Here is a 14351-nt window from a genome sequence, read left to right on the forward strand (position 1 = left end):
GCAGCATCTTCATAAATGGTTCTGTCAGACTGAGGCATCCTTGGGAGCCTGAGTGGTGTTGCTTGGAGACAACTGGGCAACAGATCTGGGTTATTTAAAGGAGAGAGAGGGAGGGAGGGAAGGGGTGACAGCCTGTTTATTCAGGAATGCATGATCTCCCTGCTGCAGGGTTTGGCAGACCCTCTCTCAGCCTCCCCCTACCTCCTGCCTCATTATTCCCAGTGTGCAGGGCCTGGGATTCTTCAGTGAGACCCAGCAGAAGGCCACTTGGAGCTCCTTTCTGATAGCAGTGGGGGCAGGCAATTCTCTGTGTGTTCTAGGGAGGCACTATGCAGGTGCCGACTAGGGAAGGCAGAGGAGGGAGGAAGTGAAGGCAGACAGACGAGGTCTCAGAGGGAAACTTCTGATGATAACAGTAGCCACAACGACTGTTATGTATTGGGCTTCCTCTCAGACAGCTAAGTTTTGAGAGCTCTAAAAACCTTGTCAAGGTAGATGTGACTGTCCCTATTTTATACATGTAGAAACAGAGGCTCAGAGGTGCTCAGAGACTTGCCTGAGGTCGCACAGCTAACAAGTGGCAGAAATTGAATTCAAATTTGGGTTTGTCTGATGCCGAGGCCAGGACAAATCACCTCACGCTGCCAGAGTTGGCAGGGCCCTTGCGGGGCCCCCGCTTTCATCCTGAGCTGAGCTGGGAGGTCAAGCTGAGTCCCCCCATCCCGGCTCCCCCAGCATCCTGGTCCCACCTCCCCGTTGCAGGAAACACCTCACTCTGAAACGATCAAAGTACCTGTCTGCCTCTCCCTCGGTCTCTGAGCACCTAGGGTGGGGTAGGATCTTGCTTATCTCTGTGCCCTGAACCCAGGGTCAGGCATATCATAGGTACTTAGAGAACATTGTCACATGGAGCTTGGATGCCTGAGCTCTGAGACAGGGGACAGCTCTCCTTGAGACAGGGTCCTCGCCATCACCCTGACACCACTGCAGGGACCAGAGCACAGGGACCTCCCCCCACCCAGCTTTCTCTGCCCCCGTTGGACAGATCTGGGCTCTTCAGCATCTGCCTGGGGCTGGGTTTCAGATCTGCAGCCCCTCGCTGTCTTGCTGGGATCCAGCCCCTATGTTCTTGGGCTGGCGTGGTCTCATCAGCTGGGAGCCCTGTGAAGCACGGGGTCGGGTGGTGAAGGCTGCTGGGCGTGGGAGCATGGGGTATCTGGCCCTATGTGGTCTGGGCCAACCCCCTAGAAAGAAGTTAACTCTTCAGTGCCCTAGCTTTTAGAGAAAGCACAGCTCCAACTGGGCTGTGGTGAGTAGGGAGGTGGGGGCAGAATGGAGAGGGACAAGGCAGGCAGGCTGTGCAGAGGGACGAGTCAATACACGCTTGAGTCCTGGGCTTGTGCCGTAGCTGGCGTTGACCCCTCAACCTCCTCTGAACCCCAGTGCGATGCTTTGGGGGACTTCTCGCGGCCCGCCTTCAAATCAGGCCGTAGTTTTCCATCTCACAACGATGGTGAGAAAGGCCACTCTGTGACAAGGTGGTGCTGTATACTTTGACTTCCTCACCCTGCTTACGTCCAATAACCACCTGCTCAGGTAAGTGTCCTCGTCACCCTTTTACAGATAAGGTACTAGAGGCTTTCAGAGGCCCCATCATTTCTAAAGTAGCCCTACCCGTACAGTCTTCGATAACATTCTCTTGTATTATTTTCTCCATAGCATGAATCCCTCTGAAATGATCTTGCTTCCGGTTTTGTTTGCTTGTTTATTGCACCCTTCACCCCCACCTTACTAAAATGTCAGCCCCCCGAAGGCAAGATCTCATCTGTCTCATTCACTGCTCGTGGCCTAGAACAGGGCTTGGCATCCAGAAGGGGCTCTGTAAATGTTTGTTGACTAACTGACTGACTGACTGACTGAATGAATGGAATATTTGTTGAATGAATGAGCCAGGATTTCTTCTCCCTTTTCTCTTTTCTTCTGATGGAGAACTCTCTCTGTCGTCCTTGAGGAATGTTCTGGAAACAGAACCACCCTTCTCTCATATGTCCTGGGCAGTCTTCAGTTAGGCACTGAGTGGCACCGGGGGAGGGAGGGGAGGTCCCCCTGCCCTCAGGGGCAGAATTTTCAAACTGTAGGTCACAGGGAAAATCAGTTTTGTGTACTGCAATCAGCAAGAACAAAAACAGGACAGAATGCATGAGAAAGTGTCAGAATGCACTACACACAGGAGGCTATGCAGTTTTTGGTGAAACACACACATTTTCAAGTCTCTGTAGAGCTGGTGGTCCCAGCGCAAAACATATTTCTTTCTTTGAGTATCAGTCAAAAAAGTCAGAACCCAGTGTATGAATTTCAGTCAGGAGAGATGTCATCGTTGAACCTAGACCCAAAAGAGGGTACAAGCAATAAAATGAATGACCTTGTTGGGGTGCCTGGGTGGCTCGGTCGGTTAAGCGTCCGACTTCGGCTCAGGTCATGATCTCGCGGTCCGTGAGTTCGAGCCCCACGTCGGGCTCTGTGCTGACAGCTCAGAGCCTGGAGTCTGTTTCAGATTCTGTGTCTCCCTCTCTCTCTGCCCCTCCCCTGTTCATGCTCTGTCTCTCTCTGTCTCAAAAATAAATAAACATTAAAAAAAAATTTTTTTAAATGAATGACCTTGCTGATAACTACGACGCCAGCTATTGAACATATATTTTGTGCCAGGTAGGGGTGCTCAGGTCCAGGGTCCTGCACAGAGGTGAGGGGCAAAGAGTCCTGAGCAGACAGAGATCCTGTCAGCAGGGAACACTGCCTGGAGGAGGCATAACTCAGTCTTGAAGAAGCCCTCTGCCCTGGCAGGTTCAGGGCTGGGTCAGAGCACGAGTACAGGTGACAATAATGGTAACAATGGCAATAGTTGACATCAGTGAGCTCTGGCTGAATGCCAGACACCCCTTCAATCCTCCAGACGTTCCTGGGAAGCAGCAACCACTCCTATCATTTTACAAATGAGGAAAATGCGACTCCCAAAACGTGGGAACTTTTAGGTGGTAAAGCTGCTGAGGCTAGACCCAGGGCAAGCGTGCTCTGCCCCAAGCCCATGTCCGTAAGCCCTGGGTCGTGCTCAGAAGGGGCTTGAACGGATGAGGGGTGGGTGCTGGGTCCTGGAGAGGGGGCAGTGGGCCTGGAAGGCCAGGCAGCCACAGCAGGACCCCAGGCAGCCAGGCAGCGGGAAGGGGTCTGTGCTGGGTCTCAGCAGCAGATGCATGGTGCTGGAGGCTCAGAGACCGCCTGGCTCAGGGGGAAGGACCGCAGGCTCCAAGACGCCCAGCGATGCTGGTGGGCCCGTGTGAATCCCAGATCACGACCATAACAGTGCCACGGGGAGCAAGGCGAGGTCGGCTCCCTGCCCCTGACTCTGTCTATTCCCCGGGCCTGGCGTCCCGTGGCCTGCAGTGGGCTTGGCAGGGAGTGAGGAGCAGAGGAGAGCAGGAGGGTCTGTTTCTTGTCTTTCGTCAAGTCTCATCTCTGCTGGTTTGAACTCAGCTCCCCTACCTTCCGGCGAGTCATTTGTGCCTGTCAGGAAATAACTCTTGGCCTGAGTGTTCCCATGGGGGACCCGGGGCGTCCACAGCTTATGTTTCTGTGCAGGGACTGAACGTGGGAGTTCTCTTCCAAGAGCAGCGGCACCTCGCTCGCTTGGGCAGAGGGGGAGGCCACGGGCGGTTCTGGAAGTGTGAGTAGTGGGGTTCTTGGCTGTTCTTTGTAGCTTTGGGCTGTGGTAGGTTGGTTTGTGTGTGTGCTACACATATTGGCATGTGGACCCATGCTCAGTTGTGTTGGACACTTGTGCAAACGCTTCTTCACATCTCTGCAAACGTGAGCTCACACGTGAGCAACACAAGCGTGTACGTATGCACGCACGAGTGCATACATTTGTACAGGGCCACCTACTGGGCCCTGCCATTCTTTAGTCGATGAAGTGATGTCTTGGGTGCATGTGTGTGTGTGTGTGTGTGTGTGACGTGGGGTGGTGGCAGGGCTGGTGGGGGTGCCGGCAGAGTGGGCATAGGTCCAGAGCCCTCTAGTTTCTGACGTCCTGTTCTGGGTCCATCGATCCTTTCTCTGGGACTTTTGGGCTTTTGCTCTGAGCTTCCAGACCTCTCAGGAAGCTTCTGGAGAAGTTTGGGCCAAAAGAGTTGGCACAAGGGATTTTTCCCTTCTGCCTGGGGCTGGGGAGAGAACAGAACGCCTTCTCTTGGGCATACCTAGGGCTGCTCTGTGTCCTTTCCTCCTCCCTCAGTATTCAGCCCTCTCTCCCTCCCAGGCTTAGGATGGGGCAAATCTGGTCCTGAAGGCTTTCTTGTGGTTGTCCCCCCCTTCCCCCCGCCCCCCCGCCAGCCCTATGATCATCAGGGACTTGGCAGAGCCCCAGGAGCTGGGAGTGAGCTGGCGAGTCTGGGCACTGTGGTCTGGATACAGTCTGTGGCCTGTCCCTGAAACACCTTCGAGCCCCCCCGACCCTTTACTTCTGGGGTCTACCAGCTGAGGCTCAAGGCTGTCTATTGCGGCTAGAAGGGCTTTGATTGCTGGCTCTCCTGGGGACACCTCTGCCCTGGGCTTTTCTGCTTGATTCCACTAGAACACCTACTGTGTGCATGGTGAATACAAATGAATGAGTCCGGCATTGCGCTGGGGACCAAAGGACGGGTCAGAGCCAGAATTTTGTCTCCCAAGAGCTCAGTCGAGACCACTACAGCCCCCAGCACCTGTTGGACAGCCAGGGAGGAAGAGCAGTGTGTATGCACGTGTGTGTATTTGTGCGCCTGTGTGTATGTGTGCATATTTCTGTGTGCGCTCATGCTAGTGCTGGACCCTTACTTAGTCCTGGCCTCAAGGGGGCGTTATCCAGGAAGGCAGCATCCTCAGGATGGCAGCAGGGGCATCAGTGGGGAATCTGGCAGGGGGTGGGTGAGTTAGGCGCCCCAGCACCCTGGCTTCTCAGCACCTCCTTGAAGGAGAGCAGGCCAGCTTATGGATGAGGAAGTTGGGGATCAGAGAGTTTATGTCATGTGTCCCAGACCACACGGCCAGTAGACTGTGAGCCGGTTTGAGCCTAGCTTTGCTGGACTGTGACGGCCGTCAGATGTGCATCTCTGGCCACGCCTGGACTTTCTCCGCCCTTCTCACACATCTCTGTTGGGGAAAAGGCAGGCCTGGGCCTCAGTTTCCTCATCCACTAAAATAGGGGTAATAACAGTACTTAGCTCATAAAAATCATCCAGGTGAATGAAGCATTTGAAAGGTGCTGGAGACCTGGTAAAGAACCACAAACGACAACCATTTCTTTCGTCTTCATTTATTCCCAGGGTGAACTGGGGTGCTCTCTGTTCAGCCCAGCGCCCTCTGGCCTGATTTTGGAAAGGGGTGAAGACAGCGCTGCCTTCCTCCGGGGGAGACCTGGCTCCACCGACTCCGGCTCCAGCCCTGAGTGGGGGGCGAGGCAGGTAGTGACAGGTGAGGAAGAAGGATTTCCCGTGCGGAGAGAGGGAGGAAGTGACTCACTAACCACAACAAAGCTAGTCTCCCGGAGAGGAAGCAGCGGCGGGAGACTGAACGCACGTGGGGACCAGCGGGGGCGTGCGAGCCACCGGTCCACGTGGGCTGAACGCACGTGGGGACCAGCGGGGGCGTGCGAGCCACCGGTCCACGTGGGCTGCTGGGGCATCGGGATGGGAGCGGGGGCACCTAAGGGGCGGGGCTTGTGCGTGTCACTGCCGACAGTCCTGGAATAGGGGCAGAGGGACCCCTCCCCTTCCAAAGTTTCTGCCCCACTCTTCCCTTTAAGCCTCTGGGAACTGAGGGGCGTCCAGGGCTTGGGAAAAAACCCACGACTGAGAGGACAGTCTGCTCTTTACGCCCGTTGACACTGCGGGGGCTGAGGCCCAGAGAGGTCAATCGTCTAGCTCAGGTTGCACAGCACTGTGGGGCATTTATTCAGGCTCCCTGATACTCATCTGGGTCTCACCGAGGCACAGCCCGGCTTTAAAAAGCAGAGAGGGGCGAGGGAAACCCCGGCCTGCAGACCTCCCGGGGAGCTGGAGTTTGGGATGGGGTGTGGCGCCGAAAGCTTTTGCTTCTTTCAGCCAGGGAGGCTGGATGGAGGCTTTGGGGATCTTCCAGAAGGAGCCGAACTAATGACAAGGGAAGAGGAACTGGCTTCACAGGCATTCTCCCCCGCCCCAAACTTTTCCTCCTAGCAGAGGGTGGGCGGGCAGAGGGAGGAAGCGGGGCCGGAGAAGGTGGGGCCAGCCGTTCCCTCTCCGCCCGGGAGCTGCGGATGCCAATCCGGACGCGGCTTGGGTGAGTGTGTCTTTAAATCCGAGCCCCCCGCCTCCTCGGAGGCTGGGGCGGGGGCTCAGGCTGGCTGGTGGTGGGGGGGCGGCAGGCGCGTTGATTGGCGGCCTGGCCGGGCCCGCCCCTCGGCGTGGGGGGCGCAGGGCGCGCGGGGAACCGAGCTGCGCGCTGGCTCCGGGGCGCGCATCTCCCACCGCAGGCTAGTGCGGGCTGCAGTTCTCCTGGCCTCGCCTCTTGCGCCCGGCCTGCCCGCCTCCGGAGCCGCCTCTGCCCACGGATGGGCTGGGGAAGTTGGGAGGAGCGAGCCGGAGCCCGCGCCGGGCGCGCCCCGCCGCTGCCTGACTCGGCGCCCGCAGTCCGGGCGCAGCGCGCCAGCCGCAGGAGCGCGGATGCCCCCCGGAGCCGCGTGTTGGCAGGTACCGACGCGTCCGCACCCGGGGCTGGCGAGGGGAGGGCAGATCTGGAGTCCCCTGGGCAACCCCGGCCCGGGGGCTGCTCAGACCACCCACTCCCCATCCCCCGGGGCGCATGCCTCCTGGGCTCCCCGGAGGGGAGAGGTTCTGGGCTCCCGTCCAAACCCGCACGGAATTAATGCCTGGGAGAGAAGCGGGACCTCAGTAAAGAGTGGGAGGTTACTGAGTCGTTTGCTGGGCGCTGGGCTATCTCCTCCCCCACGGTTTCCCTCGCACCAGGCTAAACGTGGGCTGGCAGCGCCTCCACTCTTTGGGGCTAGGCCTGGGACGCGGCGTCTGAGCCAGGCTCACTGTGCAGTCGGGAGGAGGGAAGCCGCCTCATGGATCTACTCATGGGGTCCCTGGGCTCATCTTTAAGGGGCTTGGGGCCCATGGAACTGGTTAGAGTTAAGAGGTCACAGTGGGCTTTGCTTCTGAGCCCCTTTGGCCCTCTCCCTCTCTAGGCCTGGGTCTCCCGGGAGATCCCCTTTTCATCTTCAGGTATTTTTCCTGAAGAGTCCGTGACTTGTAGGAAAGCAAAGTGGGGTGTGGGAGACCTACTGCACCTGACTCTAAAGTAGCCAGGATGGCTGGAATGTGTTCTTATCTCTTGGGGAGTCAGAGACGGAAGCAAGCTTCCTGGCTTCAAGAAGCTTCTGGGATTCTTTCCTCTCGCAACCAAAGGTCTAGGGACCAACTCTTTGGCTTCGGTGCAGAGCAGCTAGACCCAGTGTCTGAGCACCTCTTAAATGCCACGCCCCGGGCTCTGCTGGGGAGGATGGGAGGATGGGAGGGTGCTGTCCTCAGGTGGCTCAGCCGTATGGGGAATACAAGACAAACATCCAGAAAAGTTTGCTGTTACAGGCTTTCAGTACCAGTCCCGGACTAATAATAATAGTTGAAAGCCAAGAGGCTACCCATGATTAATGGCTAAATGAGTGACACAGGCCGCGATCATTGGGGGAGGAGCTGGAATCCAGTTCTCATGCAGTCATATGCATGTGTTCAAATCTGTTTAAAATGTTCCAGCACTATACCCATCCCTCCTTGTTACTCTGCTCATAGTGAGGACCTCTCACCACCTCTGTGGACAGGGAGCAGCGGTGGGGGAGGGGGGTTCAGGAGATTCTCTTGCTTGTATGCGCCCCCAGCCCCACTCTCGGACGGTCTTTCCCTGCTGGTAGATTTCTGAAGAAACCCATTTGGTTTTTGGGGTCAGGCTGAGCATGGGACTCCCCCAGGTTCTTTGGGGCTTGTGAGGTTTGAGGTCTAGGTCCAACCTTGTAGGAGGTTCCGAGGCCAGCAGGGGGAAGTCCTCACTTTATTTCTGAAGAGCCTCTATTGCTGGGGGCTGGGGATGTTGTTGGAAGGCTAGAGGCCCTGAGCCCGAGTTTCCTGTGAGTCCCCTTGCTGGCCATCAAGTATTGAAGTTGGGGTGATGGAGGTGGGTGGGTAGGGCAGGACTGGCTTGATGTGGGTGGTACCGGGGCAGCCCTGACCTCACTCTGAGGTTCTGCTGTGTCTGGGGCTCTGCCCCCCTCCCCCGTCATCTCTGGTAGCTTTCTGCTTTCTGGAACAATTGGTGGAGGTGGCATTGTGCTTGTGCCCATGGCCTTGGGCACCGTTCTGGGAGAGGGCGTTGCTGAGCTCCCCCCCACAGCCGTGGCTGGCATTGTGAGCACTTGTGCGAATACACCCACCCGCCTGCAAACAGTTGGCACACACAGAGTCACCCGGGCACAGGTGGGGGATACTGGCGTGGGCAGAGATGTGCGCGTGCTTGGGTTTACAGCTGCGTGGGCAGAGACAGAGAGCAACTGGATGAGGACATGCGTGAAGACCCGGGAAGGCAACGGAAGTGGGCGAGCAACCCAGGGGTATAGACGGGTGCAGGGGCAGCATTGTGGACACGTGAACGTGGACCACACACGGGCCACCGAGACCGTATGGGCGGATTACACCTTCACGGGGGCTCGAACCTCCCCATACAAAAGGCAGATGTATAACGGGCAGGCACATGGATGGCGGGCGTGGATGTGAGCTCACATGCATGGACACGAGACATGGAGTCACATGGAAGTGACTCAAGTACCTGGGCAGACGTGGAGCTGGCTGTGGGCTCCCGGGGGATATGGACACATATACCTGCTGAGTCACCTGATGGCAAGGCCAGGACATGGACCCAGGTGGGTCTCAAGATGCAGTCGAGGTGGGCACTGTTCGGTTATCCCCGTGACTCCGGGGTGCAGGGGTGGTGGGGGTGCAGGTGATCTGTGGTGTGGTTTTGTCTCTAGACCCCCACTGGGGTTTGGAGCCCCCAAAGAGCTTGGTTTTCTCTGTTTTACTCCGAGAGTCCTTTGACCTCCCCTCTCCCTAAGTTACAGGGCTGGGTACGTGCTGTAAGCACTAGCAGGGCCTCCTCGAACCTTTGAGTTTCATCTTCCTGTGGTTTCCAGAAGTTTCCTCAAGTGAGGCTGTGTGGCCTGGGTAGAGGAGGAACCTGACTGGGGACTCTCCTTCTGAGCCCAAGCCTGAGGGTCTCTGGCAGGGAAGGGACCATTCTTTTTTTTTTTTTTTTTTTTTTTTTTTAATTCATTTATTTTCTTTTTTTAGTAACCTCTACACCCAACATGGGTTCGAACTCATGACCCAGAGATCAAGAGTCTCAGGTTCGTGGTGCCTGGGTGGCTTATTTGGCTAAGCGTCTGGCTCTTGATTTCAGCTCAGGTCATGATTTCACATGAGACCTGCTTAGAATTCTTTCCCTCTCTCTCTCTCTCTGCCCCTTTCCCGCTAGGGCGCTCCCTCTCTCTCAAAACACATAAATAAACTTAAAAGAAAAGTCTCAGACTACCGACTGAGCCAGCCAGGGAAGGATCATTCTTAGGGGAGAGAAAGAGTAGACTCGCAATGGGGTCCTTGGTGAGACCATTGCCCTCAGTGTGGACTGCCCCTCCTCTAAACCCTGGGCCTGGACAGACAGGGAGGGGGGCCCACCACCTCTGGCTGTGGTCGCTTCCGCCCTGCCCAACCTGGAGATCGGGAGCCTGCTCAGAGTCTAGACGTAGCTTGACACGTAACTTACGTTAAGTGGCACGTAACTTACTGCATGACCCTGCGCGAGTTACTTAATGTCTGAATTAACTTGCCTTTAGCATGAAACTCCTCATCTTTAAAATGGGGCCAGTAACCCCTAGCCCTTGAGAGCGTTTTAAAGGTTAAATGGGAGAAAATCAGTAGAAGGCGTGTAGCCCAGGGTATGGCACAGAGCGAGTGCCTGTCAGCGGAGCTTTGATCGCGAGCCTTCCCCTGTGGCCAGGACCACCCCCCCCCCCCCGCCCCCCCCACCATAGAGCTGCTTCAGCAGGCCACGTGCCTGGGAAGGCTGGGCAGGCAGACACCTCTCATCTGAAAGCTGGAGGGCTTTGTCCTCACCCCTTGCCCACCAGCCACTCCTTAGCCCTGTGGGATCTTCACATGCAGGGTCAGGAAATAGCAGGCAGGGCGTATGGAAGCTTGGGTCTGCCGCCTGCCAGGCCTCTGGGAGGGGAGCCAGTGGTTTGCTAAGAATAGCCCCAAATCACGGCTCTGCCTCCCAGCAGGCAGCCGTGTGCCTCCCCAGTATGGGCCGAGCTGTAGGGCCTTGGATGTTTCTTACAACTGGTGCTTGGCACCCGGATGGGGCCGGGAGCAGCAGGCTCAGACTGGGAAGAGGTTCTGCTACTGTCCCTGGGTCTTTGGCTGGGACCCGGGGAAAGAGAAGGCCTGGGAAGCACTGGCCATTAGAGTCTCTGAGTTCCTCTTCCACCCAGAGCCTGTCCTAGCAACTGCTCCCGGAGCATCTTCCTGCCCGCCAGTGGATCTGTAGTGATGGAGAACACCGGTTTGGAATTTCGGGTCCTGTTCTCACTAGCTGTGTGCCCCCGGGCAGCTCACTTACCTTCTCTGTGCTTGATTCCTTGTGTGGCAAGGTTAATGATAGGAACTCCCTTATAGGGATGTCGCAAAGATGAGAGGAAGATCTTTCATGGAGAGCCCTTGGGGTGGCCTGTGGCTCATAGTAAGTGCTCAGTAAACATCAGGTGCCGCTGTCATTACCCTGATTCCTACTTTCTCAGCAGAAGGAGAGATGTGTGAGGCCAGGGTGTTTGTGCAGTGCCTGATGGTCGGAAGGCAACAGGGTGCCTCTAGATTGGGGTTCCTGGCCCTGGGTTCAGTGCGAGGTGCAGGGGACCAAAGGTGAGTGAGACCCTGTCCCTTCTGGGTGAGAGAGGCACATTCATACGTTGTATAATTCCCGACTGGCACCTTCCCAGGTCTGTGCCATCTGTGGTGGGAGCTGGAGGCAGCCGGAGGGAGTGGCCTGCTAGGGGGTGGGGCAGTGCTTCAGGTGGGCTTTGAAGGATGGCCAAGAGTTTGCAAGGGTGAGGGAAGGCTTCAAGCAGAAAGAGCAGCCCGTGCAGAGGTGTGACCGCTTGGTGTGTTTAGGAACGTGGACAGATCCGTGCACATGGGGAGGGGACCCACACTTCTCATCCTGGCCCGTCAAGAGAGTCCTTGCATGCTGGGACCTTCTGTCCCTCCCACTCTGGGCTCCGAGGCAGCCCTGTCCCTGTTAGGACACAAGCTGGAGGCCTCTCACTTTCCTTTTACGAATCACGTCTGCTCTCCCCTCAGTCTCCAGAGACCCTGCTGCCTCTTATAAATGCCTGCCTGCCAGCCCTCCCTGGGGGCGCTCGGTTTTGAGCTGGGGCTCCAGACGGCTCCTGCTTCAGGAACATGCTTATTTTTGCTTTTAGTTAAGATACCCATAGGTTAATAGGTCTCCCTTCTTGGGAATGAACTGAAAGCCTTTGAAGACTCCTTAGCTTTTCCTGCGGAGCGAATGTCTGTCTAATAGTGGAATTCTGGGACCTTGGGAGGTGTTTTGTATATTTCCTATAACCGACATGTGAACTGGTGTTAGCTCCGAGGGGTGCCCCTTCTTGGCTGGGGTTCTCTGATGAGAAAGACACAGGGCATCTGGGGCTACCTACATGCCCAAGGCAGGCAGTAGGGAGCATCTGGGAACTGGGTGTCTCATGCTGACCCCAAGGACTTCCAGGGAACTAGGGCTTTTGGAAATTCCAGGAGGGAGGGTGTGGTGTTGGGAGGGCCGTGGGTCCATTGCGGTGACTCCCGCCCTCGCCCATGAGGAACGGCCCCACTGCCAAGGGATGGTGTTGGCCTCATGCAGGAGAGAGGTGGGTGCCCTCAGATGACCTTGGCCTTGCCAGCCCCTGTAGCCTGCCAAGCCCCAGGGCCTGCCTGCCTGCAGGCTGCGTGGCTTCTGTCCAGCACTTCCCCAGAGTGTAAGACAGGGACGCTTGGATGTTTTGAAGATTGTTGGATGTTTAGAAAGCTCAGAGGGGAGTTTCCCCTCCTCTTTTCTTTTCCTTTTCCTTTTCCTTTTCCGGGAACTGTAGACCCCATGAATACGTTAACCCTCTTCTGCTGGTCCCAGGTGGCCGTTGGACATGTCCTCTTTGACTGCCACCCTGGAGTTACACTCCTTCCTCCTGGGGTCCCTGAAGCTGGTGCTGACCTCTTAATTCTCTGGGGCAGCCCTCCATCAGAGCCCCAGGGCCTAGCCAGGATGACCTCATCCAGCCTGGAACTGATGGGACCTCTTCGCACCCACATCCTGGCCCAGCAGCTTTTCAGCCTTAGTATGATCATCTTCTCAGGGGGTGCTCACTCCCTGCCCCATTGGCAGCCCAGCTCACAGACTTTGGGGGTCTCAGGAGTTCCCAGGTACTGCTCTGTTGGCTCACTCCAGGGCCTGTTGGGAAGTTCTGGTTTTCAGATGCCCCAGAGAGAAGGGCCCTCCCTGGAGATCAGGCCCCTTGAGGGAGGTGAGCAGATCTGAGCAGATCTCTCCTCTACTGGGCCCCGAACCAGGCCTGAGGCATAGGTGGATAAACCCTAGACTGGCATTTCACCGCTGCGTTTGAGCCCAGTTTCTCATCTGCAAAATGGGTGTAGTAATTTTTTCCCTCCCTCCCTTTAAAAAAGTTTTTTTAAAAATTGAGGTGACATTCACTAGACATAAAATTAGCCATGTTTTTCCTAATTTTTAAATGTTTATTTATTTTTGAGAGATAGAGAGCGATCGAACGAGCACAGGGAAGGGGCAGAGAGAGAGAGAGGGAGGCACAGAATCCGAAGCAGGCTCCAGGCTCCGAGCTGTCAGCACAGAGCCTGACGCGGGGCTCGAACTCACGGACCGTGAGATCATGACCCGAGCCGAAGTCGGACACTCAACCGACTGAGCCACCCAGGCACCCCTAAAATTAATCATTTTCTTTTTTTTTTTAATTTTTTTTTTAATGTTTATTCATTTTAGAGACAGAGAGAGACAGAGCATGAATGGGGGAAGGTCAGAGAGAGAGGGAGACACAGAATCTGAAACAGGCTCCAGGCTCTGAGCTGTTAGCACAGAGCCCGATGCGGGGCTCGAACTCACGGACCGTGAGATCATGACCCGAGCCGAAGTCGGACACTCAACCGACTAAGCCACCCAGGCACCCCTAGAATTAATCATTTTCTTTTTTTTTTTTTTAATTTTTTTTTTTAACATTTATTCATTTTAGAGACAGAGAGAGACAGAGCATGAATGGGGGAGGGTCAGAGAGAGGGAGACACAGAATCTGAAGCAGGCTCCAGGCTCCGAGCTGTCAGCACAGAGCCCGACACGGGGCTCGAACTCACGGACCGCGAGATCATGACCTGAGCCGAAGTTGGTCGCCCGACCGACTGAGCCCCCCAGGCGCCCCAAAATTAATCATTTTCAAGTGTCCAGTTCAGTGGCCCGTACATTCACAATGTTGTTCAACCACTGCCTCTGTCAAGTTCCAGAACGTACCCATCACCACAAAGGGAAACGCGGACCGACTGAGCAGCTGCTCTCCTTTCCCACCTCTACCTGATGTTTTACGAGTGTGATGCGGTATGTGTTACATGAGATTCGTGCACTCTATAAACGCACAGCTGCATGAGTGTTGGTAACTGCCAGGGACGTACGGCCACCCCCTCGGTCACGTCTGGCATCACTTCACCGCCCGGAAGGCCCCCGTGCCCCACCTCGTCTCTTCACCAGGAAGAGGTAATGCCATCAGCGGTTTGCTGAATATCCCGGGTGTTTCTTCTGTGCCTCTGGGTGAATTTGTGTAGTTTTGATTTGGGGATGTAACTTGCCCTGAGGCTGTGGCCCTGGGGCCTACTTTTTCACTCAGCTGTTGGTCTTGGGAGGGTCCCAGCACTGCCGTGGGAGCTCCTTGCACACCCCCTGGGAGCCCAGGGCCCAGAGACGGGAGCCTGGGCCATGCAAGTTGGTGTCCCTCTGCCCCTGGCTCCGAGCTGGGGCTCAGCCGGGCTTTGGGAAGACAGAGTGAGGGCTTCCTGAAGGTGGTCCATTCAGAGCGGGTTTCTGGAGGAGGGAGGCGTTGGAACACAAGAGATCAGACTGTCCTGGGGGTGGGTGAGTTGGTAGCTGGGCATCTGGGTGGACGTGCGTTCCTG

At 56.3% G+C, this 14351-nt stretch overlaps 1 protein-coding gene across 3 annotated transcripts in view; it reads left to right on the forward strand.

Moving 5' to 3' along the window:
- Positions 1 to 6238: 6238 nt before the first annotated feature.
- PALD1 (phosphatase domain containing paladin 1) overlaps positions 6239 to 14351 on the forward strand; it is a 74812-nt gene continuing 66699 nt past the window's right edge. Inside the window, exon 1 of one of the 3 annotated variants that reach the window (XM_058696591.1) lies at positions 6239 to 6345. The gene's annotated coding sequence lies outside the window, so the exon portion shown is untranslated. Of the gene's footprint in view, positions 6346 to 6466; positions 6756 to 14351 lie in introns of those variants that run through there. The other 2 variants (XM_058696592.1, XM_058696590.1) reach the window with 2 other exon arrangements.

Source organism: Neofelis nebulosa, chromosome 13, assembly GCF_028018385.1.
Source record: "Neofelis nebulosa isolate mNeoNeb1 chromosome 13, mNeoNeb1.pri, whole genome shotgun sequence".
Lineage (NCBI taxonomy): Eukaryota > Metazoa > Chordata > Mammalia > Carnivora > Felidae > Neofelis > Neofelis nebulosa.